The sequence below is a fragment of the Bombus huntii genome, chromosome 5, assembly GCF_024542735.1.
Source record: "Bombus huntii isolate Logan2020A chromosome 5, iyBomHunt1.1, whole genome shotgun sequence".
NCBI lineage: Eukaryota > Metazoa > Arthropoda > Insecta > Hymenoptera > Apidae > Bombus > Bombus huntii.
In genome coordinates, this window is record NC_066242.1 from 8,453,104 (window position 1) to 8,466,642 (window position 13,539).

General features: G+C 38.4%; 2 protein-coding genes across 2 annotated transcripts in view; one reads left to right on the forward strand and one right to left on the reverse strand.

The window, feature by feature from the left end:
* The window catches only part of LOC126865696 (autophagy-related protein 16-1), a 601,739-nt gene that overhangs the window by 219,185 nt on the left and 369,015 nt on the right, over nt 1-13,539 (reverse strand). The gene's annotated exons all lie outside the window — the stretch shown is intronic.
* Nucleotides 1-13,539, forward strand: part of LOC126865694 (uncharacterized) — a 182,588-nt gene that overhangs the window by 72,637 nt on the left and 96,412 nt on the right. The gene's annotated exons all lie outside the window — the stretch shown is intronic.

Below are 13,539 nucleotides of genomic sequence, written 5' to 3' on the forward strand. Positions count from 1 at the left end.
CTTATTTTTGAAAAATACTGTCTTCAGTTTCATTGAACGTACACTTATCGAATCAAGCAATTCAAAGTAGATAGGGACTTCATTAAACAGATAAATATCTGTATTCAAATGCTAAGATCAGTTGATAGTCAGCCAATTATATCTACCATCATTTCATCGTTATAGTATAAGTTATCGATTAAGCGTCGATTGCAAAAATTTATCAAAAGAAATGTAATATTGTTTAACGAAATACTAATTCTATAAACGTATTGTACAATATCTTTACATCTTTTCTTTACATCTTTTCCAAATATCGTTACGAACTTTTTAAACCTTTCAGAACAGATACATATAGAAAATCATAATGTTAAATTAACATTCATTGTAAAACATTATCGGATTGTTTATACGAAGTATCAAATGCAAATAACATTTTATTATATAATAATATTTGAACACGAGAAGATGCACTGACAAACAAGGTACAATTTCGAAAGAGTGTCAAGGAGATAAAACTTAAACGCCCATTAAAAGTCGGGAGGAAAAGAAAGCTCTGCACTACGAGGCTTCTAGAAATTTATTTGGAAGGGAGCAAAATTACTGTTTGCGGTTTATGCAGATGAGCAAACACGGCCAGATTTACTTCCGCGTGACATCGTCGAGACGACTATCATCACGCAAAATTACACGGAGATATTTATATGGCAAATAGCTGCTTCGTCAATGTTCTTTCTCGCGAAGCGAAAGCTGCGAGAGAGGAAAAAGCAAGATTGCACGCCCCCGTTGGCAAAAGAGCCAAGTGCGGAGTGTACTTCCCCCGTGTCTAAGGACGAGAGATTCTGTTCGTGCTTATCGAGTAAAATTGAGTGGGTCGACGGAGAGTTACGGAAGGAAAAAGGAGAATTAATAAATTATTCAGTTCTCGGGCACGTTCGAACGTACTTGTCTCTTCTGGAATATTTGCCACTGACGCGCAATCGCGATGATCAAATGGAAGAGATAATAATTTCATCGTCGTTTCCCGCTAAAAGTGTATAACAATGAAATGTTTCGCGTAAGATATTCTGGAATGATTTGAATAATTAATTGCAACAATTGATTTAAATGACGATAATTCAGGTGTGATTTAATTTTAATTTCGTCAAATCAGCTGACAAACTTTTAAAGATGGAAGAAGAAAAATGGTAATGATATATGACGATAAAATCATTTTTTAATATTTTTACAGTTACAGTATTTTGTTTTAGTTATTTAAAATTATCTATTCATGCATTTCTTTAATTACTTATTTCTCTTTCGAATGTTCAATGTCATTACATTTTTTTAGAAGCTTAACAAAGAGATCGATAATTTTGTCGAAATTATATAACAATAAAATAATAAAGATTGAATTTATTTCGATAATAATTTATTTCACAAAACCGCAGATTATTGTTCAGCTATTCCAATGACCTGAATCAAAGTACATAATGCTATAGCACCAGCGCATATCATCTATCAACACTCTCAATTGCCTCACAAATTTCTAACTCTATCTAACTACAGAAACTAACTATTTCTATGTGAAATCTGTGAGTCAGATACGCACGTACTATCTCCATGGATATTAAAGCCAACAATTTTCCATTAGGTCGGACATATGTATGAATGTTGTACGATCAAATAGATTCTACAGCATACACTATAATATATTAACACCGCTAATAGAGCTTTTCACAGTACGGATGCATTATTATTCAGTCATTAACTGTGCGCCAATTTGACGTATAGCTACGCAACGCGTGTCACGTATTATTCGTTCAACCAGGATACATCTAGAATTGCGCTCGACTCCCGCGGATTTTTGTGAGATCGCGATGTGATTGATGCCGGTTATTAAAACGAGCCTCAGTTATAACTAATAGTATTATAAAAGATCTACGGTTAATCCGTTATTTACGTCCATGTCATTTTCTGTTCGCGCCGATTTTCGTCGAGCTGCGTTTTTCTTTTTTTTTCATTCGTTTCGTAATTTGCATCGCCGTGTGTGATATGCATATGGACGAGATTTGATACCATGCATTAATAAGTTGGAAATCACTGTTATTAACTAGCCATAATAATTTTTAATAAATATTCAGAAATCCGTGTACACCAAACGTTGCATCCAGTTATTTGTGTTATACGTATACACACATACCTGTATGTATATATGTAGTCGTGTTTCTAATAGCCTACAAATATCTACAAGTAGTTTAATAAAAGAGGGAACGCGTCACCAATATTAACATGCAAATGAGCTAAATTAGTGTTTTCGAATTTATAGTAGTACTTATATTACATATTATAAAATCCACTATTATATATCTGTATTAGTATATAAGCATTAATGTCAATACGTCATAGAAGATACAATTTGCAATTTAATCGTCAAAATGGCAGTAGTGATTAATGCGCGTATGGAATATTGTTTCTATTTGGGAGCTAAAAGTTGTTTCCGAATACAGCACAAATCGTAGAATAATTTATGACTTAATTGCATCGTTTAAAATTCTTATACAGCAATCATTTTTGCATATGAACCAGTTACCAATTTCATGTTTCACGAAGTACTCGGTATATAAGTAATGAAACATGTGTTTCTAAATTTATTTAATGAATCATATATTTAATAAATAACTTTTAAAAAATTTGTAATTGTTCTTTGCATTTTAATTTATGTAATTATTGAAGTTGATCAACATGAGTTTTGTACTACCATGTGTAAAATCTAAAATACTATAACAGAGTTTATAAACTTCATCGACGTTGCGAAACTAACGTCAAAGGAATCTGTTCTGTAAAATACTGATTGGCACTACATCGTTATTCCGCAATTCCTAGTGCGACTACTTCTTTTATCATAAATATAAAATATCTTCATTTATTTATCTCAATCCATAAATATAAGAAAAGCACCGAACCCTAACCGAGTAAATTAACCAATGTTATTAAATAATTTCGAATCTCACATATAATGTTTCGCATAAACCTTTGTAATAATTCATCATCACATCTTCATTTACTTAGAGAAAGAAGAAAAGAGAAACAACGAATTATCTACCCCACACATACGTAACATTTGTCATCTGGTAGCCCAAAACTTTTAATTAAAAGAATCGGCGGGTGCAACAAACAATATACAAGTAATCCAAAGTCGTTGAGTTAAGAAACCCTCCCTTTAACGGTACACGGATCTTAAAGCAATAAGGTTCTACTAGAACCGCAACTGTTACTCTCGTCTCAGCAACACGAGTCAGGGAAAAGTTTCCAAAGAGACAAACGTGGCAGACATAGGCGGCAGGGGGTCGATTCTCTCCGAAGACTCCGAGCAACCACTGCTTAACTAAAGGATGGGAGTAGTGACTGAGTGGTAAATCGAGCGTAGGGAACGTAGGTTCTGCACGATCGAGAAAGTGTCCCTAGTTGTAGGATAGGGTATTGATAGTGGTGGTGGTGGTTGTCGTCGTCTTTCTCGACGAGATTTACGTTCGACGATCCGGCAGGCTTCCAGCAGGTTATCGATTGTACGCAAGGTGAGTTAATTGTCGCCCTCGTCTTCCTGTCGTTCATTTCTTCGTACACTGTGTGGTTTTATTCCACGCTATATCCTTTAATTATGTTCTTGCTGTGATTTCGCGAAACGGGACGGTGGAATAACCGTTTGAAACGTCGTGGGTGAACAGGAAGGAATTTTAAGACGAAGAAACGAGTGCAATCGCATAAAAGGACTTGGGCTATATTGTTTCTACTACAGAGGCTTTATCCCGTGATCAACGCTTTCCTGGAGCAAGCTATTGGCTAGCGTGGTAAACCCACGCGGTGTTGTGCAAGCACGAAGCTGATGAACGCGGAAAGCAACGGTAATGACAATCAGAGAACGGTAGTCCCATTATACGCGGTTAACTCGCTAGACACGCAAGTGTCTCACGACCTTGTGCGAACACCTTCCTCTGCTCGTTTTTCATACCACTTTTCTTATCGTTTCTGTATTTGTGCCGTATCGAACATAAGTCGTGTTCCTAGGTTATAGAAGATCGCACATTATGGTTTTTAGTCGTTCTGATGAACCGTTGGCACTTTAACCTGCACCAGTCTTTCGTAAATCATTGCGCACATATGTTGTGGCTCTTTAACCTGTTAACCGAGTCATCCTCTTAACAAGAAATTTCTGCAATCGTAGAACTGAAAGATACAAAGAAAAGTCAGTTTCGGTAAATGTGGTATGATTTATTTACAACAAAAATGAAATAACATATTTAGAAGAATAAATTCTTAAATAAAGAAATTTTATATTAATATCCAATAAATTGAGCTTTCCAATGACGAGTTATTGTTAAGAAGTTTAGTCACTCGTTTAACGACGAGGAGATATAAATATTTTACATATGCATAAAAAATCGACAATATTGGGGATGATCCTAAACACTTGAGCGATAGTATATAATATGCATACATTACGCGTATATTACGCGTATATTATATTATATATATGTAAGAAACAGCATGCTTCAACATACTAAAATAGTATTCACTAGTAGCGGAGCCTCGTTAAAAGATAACGTCACAATTTTTCCGGGCAGCACGTCACATCATTACGATAAAACTCCATCATTTGAATCAAAGATTCGATAATGCAGAAGGGTAGCGATCCATATATAGACCGGCAACGTGTTACACGTTCGTACAGTTACACAAACTAACGAACGTGTCTCTGTCCGTTCAGAAGCACTCAGTACTCACACAGGTGAGCGCCATAGACACATCGAATGGCAGCATCAAAGAAAACTTATCCAACGATGGCGAATACATGATCCACATATCGGATCGAAAGAGTTGCCTACCAGCGACTCGTCGAAAAAGAGACAAAGAGTACGGTAGAGAGAAGTGGACGAGGCTAAAAATAAAGAAGTTATGAGAAGGCAGTAGCAGTGGGTACGCGGTGTCTAACCTTTATGCAAATAAACCGTTCTCGCGGCCGATAGAGACTCGAGCTTACGGATCGTAATGCCGTTCCGTGGCCCGTGACAAGATCTTTTATCGCGATTAAACGCACGAGTCGCAACACGCCACCTCTCCTGTACCGTCGCGATAACAGCCACTGATTCTTCGAGAGACAGTAAAACCAGAAAAGCTACGACAGGCCATATAGCTTGAGTAGGACAACGAAAGAGGCCTACAGAGTAAGGTGGTTCTTCTTCTTCGTCTTCTTCTACTCGAGAGTAAAGGAGGCTAGGGTGAAACTACGATGTTGGACCACTATCAATCTCGCCATGACACTCTCGTGGTGGAGGACGCGTGAGGGATCGTGCTAGGGACAAGAGAGGCACACTGTAGGGTAAGGGGATGACTCGATGTAATACGACCAAAGTTTAATTACCACATTACTTTGGTACGCTTTATCCATCGTATCCCCGTCCGCTCATCCTTCTTCCACCAAATCCATCAGCAGTCAGGACGGCTGATTGCGAAATACACGGGGATCGTGTACAAGCAAATAGCCTCTTCTCGAAATTCTATACACTATTTTCCTTGAACTTCATCCTTCGGCTCAATCATCCCACCACCTTGACGCGTTCGTGATCGCGGGACTACGTGCAACGCCAAGGTAACCGCTTCTTTTCTCTGTCCCTATCGTTCGCCACTGTTCCATCTAATGGCCGCAGTCCAGCTTTATTTCGTTCCAGCCAATCCCCTCCTAAGTGTCTCTCTCTAACAGTATCCGTGAACGTGTAGCATCTATAGATGGTAGTGGGTAGCCACTTAGAGGCGCGGAGCGTAACCACGCATAAACCAGTTTCCTGGTTATCCGACTCCTCGCATTTTCCTGGTCGACGCACAGCGTGTCGAACCCGCACGGAACGTACCATTAACGGAGGCTCTGCTCGATTCCGCTGCGATCGCCGATCACCAGCAGCAACCTGGAAACCAGTGGTGTGCCGATGCCGCTGCTTAAAGGCCTTTGCTATCGTTTTAAAACGACCACTTCTAGACCACGTCCACGTCATGATACCGAGCATCGAATAATTACGTAACGAGCTATACCTTCGTCTTCTGACCGTGTTACACCCTATACGTACGATACCTGTGACGTTTAGGAGAAGAGGAAGACATTATCCTGTTCGATTGGTATGCAATCGATACGATAACGAATATTCCTAGAGAAACTAACTATTTTATACATTTAGAAAAAACCAAGCGGATTAGAATAATCTGTACCGTGCTTTTGTAGGGTGATGATGTACTTGATGTAGAATGGTTATATATTTAGAATTCTTAATGACTATGATAATCGGTTTTCATCGAGTACTTGCCGTCGTTGGCAGAATTAACTTCCTATGTATTATACATAGACGGTATATGTGACTGATCAACAATGGACGTATCTACTTACGCTGCCGCTCCAGAGTATCCGGACGCTTTACGCGAATAGAATTGCTTGCTATTAAAAAGGAAAAAGTTAAATAGTTCCCTTCTAGTGCCAAAATTTTGCAGATATTCTAAAATTGACAGTTTTTGAGATACGTAACTATTTTAGTAAAATCATTATACTAATAACAACAATGAATGCTGCTAACTTTACTAAATGACGTTCGACCAAAGTTTTCTAGGTCATCCACTCGGTCACCTAAAATCTCAAATTTTCCTAAATATCATAAAACGCGCAATACCTTTTTTCGTATTCTAAAAGTCATACACAGTCGAAGGAGTTTTACAATCGTAATGTGTCATATTTTTCGAGGACAACGGCGGCGCGGCTAAATTGACCTTGCGACCCGCAAGTTCGTGAAAGGAGGACGGATTCACGAGAACAAGTGGTCGCAAGAACGTTGTTAAACGAGAATAAAAGTTTCAGAAGGGATCGGCAAAGAAGAGTCACGAGTTAACTTTGTTTCTCGGCATCTCGTAGACGGGATTGGATGATAACGTTTAGCAATTTAACGTCGACTTAGAGCAATAAAGAGGGCGAGAGAGAAAGAAGGAGAGAGAGAGTGCTCACGTCTCTTTCTCCCTTTCACACGGATAAAGTGGTACGAATTAAATCAGCATGGAAGACTTTCTTTACGACGCGAGTAACATCCATAAATTTCGAGAGATCAGAGAGCCGAAGAGCGTATATCGCGGACAAGATATTCGAGTACACTCTTATAACCTTCTGCATAACTTTGAGAATCCGCTTGACCGAGAACCAGTATCGAGAACGGCCTTACGCCGTTATGCGATAAGTCGCGTGCCCGTTAAACGTTCGCACCAGTGATTCGTACGTTTCGTTTGTTGCACGTTCGCTTGTTTGGAATCACGGTTACGCTGCATGGTCGACAGTAAATTAAATCGCGAGAACTAATGAATTAAAAGCGGTCGAGTTAAGTTACATAACATAATTCAACATAACGAACAATGATCCCCGACGAGCTTAAGCATTACTGCTAATTTGCTTTTCAACGTGGATTTTATGATGCCGCGTTGATAAGCGTGTAACGTGATAGACGCTGGGTATTCCAATGATTCTTACATTTCCATGCCATACTTCCGATCGAATTACGTAACAGACAGAGGAATCGTAAGTAATTTACTTACTTTCTAGTTGAAACATAAGCTAACACTGTAATTATTGTCGAGACAATTAATACTGGAATAGCTTTTGCTAAAAGAGGTATTAAGGAAGGAATTTTAGGAATTCAGTATATTGGTGGGATTTCGTGGAAGGATATTTTCATCTTCCGATACTCGTCGTAAAAATAAATCAATGACAATATATATACACTTAAATATTGTAACTTTTATAAGATAGAGACAAACATTGTAAAGTTACTGAGGAATTTTGTTTTCTTTTTATCATTTAATATCATTTAATTGTTTGTTGTCATTTCTAACGTTAAAATAGTTGCACTAAAAGATTAAAAAAATTAAAAGATCTTCTTATATATGTGAGAATATATCAACGAAAGCCTTTAAGCACGATAATGCAAAATTACTAAATTTACGATATTAAAAAGATGTCTGCTTAATATAATTTTCAACTACACATTCATAACTGCTTTTCAAACAACTTTCTTCCTGAAGAACTCGAAATACATGTATAGAATCACAGAAAGAAATCGACACGTAGTAGGTAGGAAAGATTTTTAATTGGCTCACTCTGAAGTCATTACGAGAATGTAACAGTACAATTTCCATCCGGAATTACTGTCGTCTATTCAATTCAGTTAGTTCAAGATATCACAGTACATATTGGTCGATACAGTCTGTTTTGTGGCCACTAAAATAATCCGATCGTATTAGCGACTGGCGCGAATATCAATTGGACTACTGCTTTGTACGCTCCTAACCTCTTTACATAGTCAAGTATTATTACGGTATCTTATTTACTCGGTTGATATTGGATCGCATAGGAGAAACTTCAAGTAACTAGCAGTAATGCGGAAACATATCGCATTACGAAGAAATCTAGTGGTAACTGAAATTCATAACTTCAGAAATAACATGTCGTATAAAGGGCAGGTGAAACTACAAAATCTAAATGCGTTTCTTATATTCCTCATTGGCCTAAAATTCTCAATAAAATACGAAAGGGACTATGATATTAGGTCATCCCATAAGTAGATGTTTTTCTGGGAGTTAAAACAATGTCATTAGTGCTAAAGTTTTATAAAATTGGAATAAGGAACTAATAGGGAATAACTAAGAAAAGGTAAAGAACTATGAAAAGTATATTATTTTATTTTCAATTTTTTATTCTCATCTAGTATTAGAAAACCAACGACTGCGTTACTTATGGAATGATCCAATAATATGTTAGATAAATTTCTTAAAGATAAGAAAACCCCATAATATTACCGGTTTGACAAACATTTTCAGACAGGAATCTTATACCATTCACTTTCTATAATATTTAAAATTTTAACATAACGTTAAATCAATGCAATCTAACGTCCTCGTTCGACTCGTTTTACAAGTTCAGCTTCTGGTTAGACTAGTTTATCTAAATATATGAATAAACAAACCACGATGAAGCTGTTCGAATTACGATTTAGTTACACATTAATTATATTAATAGTACCAAATACAGACCAATATGGAATTTACGATTCATAATTAGGGGTTATGTCTAACTATCCATTTTGTAGACTTAGTTATACGACTAATTACTCCAACGTTAACCAGAATTTAAAATGTTTACAAATGAAGTCTAAGATGATAAAGTACCTATTTTCAGTATTCCTTCAAACGCGTAACGTTCGCGCCTTTATTGGATATTTGTGATTGAAGTGAAATATTTAGAAATCTGTAATTACTTATCAACTACATAGCCTCGTCGATAACCTTTACATTAAGTTGAGAAATCATCGTTAATCACGAATAAGCGATAAACGACGATAAACCTACCTATTTCTATTATTATTTGTTTCCAAATGCAAATAAACGGAAATGTATACGAATTTTATTGAATATTAATGTCCAGCGATCACAATTTCATCGTTTTGATCGATTCTCAACTGCAGGGATGAAATTAAATTTACAAGGGTAAATATAACGATCGAAAGGCGTAAACCAAACATGTTACGTAAAAGAGAGCAATTAAATGGGATGGCGGGAACGTGCGGCGTGACTTTATTAGAAACGAGTCCGCAAGACACGCGTCAGCGGATGAAACGATACGGCCAGGGGGCCATTGGGTCGATCGGCACTCAAGGGCGAACGAATAGCGGCCGCTCGTAAATCGACGAAGACAACGAAGACGACAAAACGGTCGTTTCCTTGCGAAATTCCGCGGCGGAAGATTGTCGATTGCGATTGAACCCGATGAGACATCCAGGCACCGTTATTCCAGCATGGTGACGCGATGGTATAGGCACCTGGTACGAGTGCTACGCGTCTCTCTTTCCATCGTTTGCGCGTTCTTTCTCTCTCCACTCTTTCTCACCGGCTCGATGTTCGTTTCGCTTCTTCCACGTCGAACAGCCTCTAAGCACCGCGTGAATCGACCGAGTGTACGTACAGAGGGACACCGACGCGACGCCCGCTTAGGTCGCACTGTTCACACGTGCATCCGATTTTGCTCTCTTTGGGATCTCTTGCTTTTCCTGTTCCCCACCTTTCTTCTTCATCTTCCTACATTCTTCATCCGTTCTGGCCGCGGCGCCGCCGTGTGTACACTCGTCGTCATAATTATCATTAATTCGGTACGCAAATTCTGGGTTAGCTGTCGGCTAATCACATATTATGATCCACTTTTTGCTCCAATTGATCCGAATAAAGAATCCTTTCGCATATCTGTCCACAGTCTTATAATATCCATTATACACTTAATTGGACATTGCGCGATTTAATTATCTTTCCCGTTAGTACGTTCCCTGTTACATAGTTTGATATACCTACCTTGTTTTCAATATAGTTTTCATAGTAAGATCGTACGTATTTCGTGTTTCATGGAAATCTTAAATCACCTATCGTTTTATTAATCGAAATAAATAAAAGAAATTTTCCTCTCCTCGTAGCCATCATTAGTCAGACGTTGGTCTTGAAAAAACCGTAATATTACGTCAATGGCCGTTAACGTGTTAATTCAGGATGCGAAGAATCGTTGTGTACAAAATACACCGTATAACAAAATTACATAATTACTTTACACGGTAATTCAGAGTACTCGGTGAAGCTATGCGTGCAACGTTTCATGTAAAACACCGGTAGACATTTCAATAAATTTTCCACATTCGCAATTGTCCACGTTTACGTAGCGTTCTCACGACTGGTACCCCTGGTTGTCCTCGTACTAATCCTACCGGATTCTGTTGCTCATTAATGTCATTTGCAATCACTGGCTCGCGAGAGTGTCGCCAAAGCAAAGTGCATTCGCGTGTACAAAATGAACTCTTACATTGCATTAGACGGCGAATTATTGTAACTTGTTTGGGGGGGGGGTGTGTTTTCACAGTTTACAATATTGAAATTCGAAGGTGCAACGAAATAAATTTCATGGGTGTCCCGAGGTTACGGGTTACGTCAGAGCCGGGTCCCGAAAAACCGTTGCTTTCCGACTAAGAATAGAATTTCACCCGATCGCCTGGAAATACCTACGTGAACGAAATCGAGGTCTATCGGTACGTCGACCGGGGTCGAGGGGGGAGAAGAGAGTCAGAGTCGCGATCCCGATAAGAATACGAGGAAATAGCGGAATGGGGGAAGAATTCGGGTGGAGGCAATGGACACGCGAGAAAGGGAAGGAGAGAAAGAGGTTGGCTTGTTTTCAATGGTGTCGAAGCCTACGATCGAATTGTGCGTACCGTTCTGTCCTCCTTAGTCGGCAGCGGTCCCAGTGCCCCCTCCCCCTTCTCCTGTTCGGTCGAGGAAGAGTCGTGCGCCGCGGCTCAGCCAGGTGTACCCAGTGCCTAAGAGCCAGCCGGTCGACGTCGTTATACCCTGCAGCGCGGTGCTCGCGAGGTCCGTATTATCATTGCAAATCGTCGTTTAATTTCTTACGAGGTGGTAACGCGCGCGACTCGATCTTGATAAATTAATCTTAAACGTTGGACGAATTTCTGTGATTTCGTTCGATTTTTTGGTGCATTCACCACCGCGCGTTCTCCTATTGTGACCCCCGGGAACAACCAATCATTCTCCTCCACCGCTTTCGTCGTCGTCGATGTTTCTTGCATCGATTTCATCCTCGTGAAAAACGTCCTTGTGGTATTCCAGAGGAAAGAAGCAAAATACAAGAAACGCCGTTTGGCCTTTTGCCGACTGCTTCGAATTCGATATCGAGACGCGGAAGCGTTATCGATAATCTCGACAGGTATGTGCAACCCACGAATCGCCGCGGATGGAAGCGTTTCGGTGTATCGAGCAAGTGCATCGGTGTAATTATTTCAACGTGTCGGGGCAAAATATCGTGCACGAATGGTTCGTTGTATTTGAACGTGGTCGTTCGTTCTACGGGTGCGATCGGAATTTTCGCAACTTTTTGCCACTTAAGCTTTTTCGTCCGTTTCGTTGAGCCACGCACGCGCACGCGCGCCAATCTCGCGGACGCACGCGTTTGATCGGCGATGTCGAAACCAAACTAATTGTTATTTAGTTTCGCATGACAAAAAACAACGCGATTGCAACAGAGGTGCGTAAAAATACGCCGTTATTTACGTACCTTTTTCCCGCGGTTAAAGCTACGTGTTTTGATAAAAAGGGGGATAGTCATATGAACGACACAGCTTCGAGAGATACAAATATTGTTGGAGAAACAATTTGTACCGTTGATCTTCAATTTCTGTGATGTAAAGATGGGAATGTGTACGGAAGAAAAGAATTGCTTGACTGAACTTGGTACATCTTCAGTGAAACTCGCGAACCCGGAAGCATTTGTAAAGTTTGAAATACGCCAGAAGTCTTACATTTTTGATTTTATGTTACTTAAAATAGATTAAAATGGACGTATAATTTACTGGTGTTAAATATTCGATCGTATATAATACAATTTTCTAAATTGAAATAAATAATATCGTTTTATATTAAAAAAGGTTACGTATATACCAAAAATAATAAAAATAAATAACATTGTTCTATATATAAAATTATATATATTTATATCAAAATGAAAAATATGAATATCTGTCACTTAGGAAATCTTAAAGATCGTGTGAATCTTTCATGGTAACAAAATTTCAAAATTGATATGACAGAAAAGATCACTTTCACGTAACAAACACCTGCTGATTACCGCCAATTGATAAAAATAGAAGTGTTCAACAACTTCCTGTTTTCAAATCATAGACTATACAGCATCTATTTTGCCATTTTAATCTTGTTAGTATGCAAATAAAACACATAACAACGCGATGAGAAAGAATTGTCGTTAATTTTACGTTACAAGATTTCTATAGAGTGCTTGGAGAACAGGTTGAACGAGTTGAAAAACGGATGCAAAGTGTCGAGACAAATTGAGATTCCTATAGATTCAAATAATGGTCTCTAACCTTATACCAGATTCTACTTTAGAGACTAGTTTATATTTAAACACCAATAACTCAGTACTTATTAGCTTAAGAATAAACTAGAAAATTAATTTTCTCCTCCAATATCAAATATATTCTTCCTATAAATAGAAATTCAATATAAAATCCACCTTAAAGATGATTTAAAAAGTTACAAATTAATACCAGGACTACTAAATTACATAAAATGCACTAGATCATATAGGAATCTATAATCGTGGCCATAATCGTAATCATAAATTAACATAAGAACTACTAAATTGTCTAAAATACTCTACCTTACGTAGCAATACATAATCGTAACTTTTTATCCTTCCGACAACGATCGATGCATTAACGACTTATAAATGAGCACCTCAGGAGTCACACCGATCAGCTCCGCTTCCTATCAATTTCTCGATTTCATTACGTATGAGTACGCGACCAACGTCTCATTCTCGAGGATTTGTGTATGCACATGATTTTTGTGTATCTAAACGAGCATTCTATCATTGTCTTTCTCTACCTCTTTCAATTTGACGAGTTGATCAGTACAGCCTGTGAACGGCTGAAA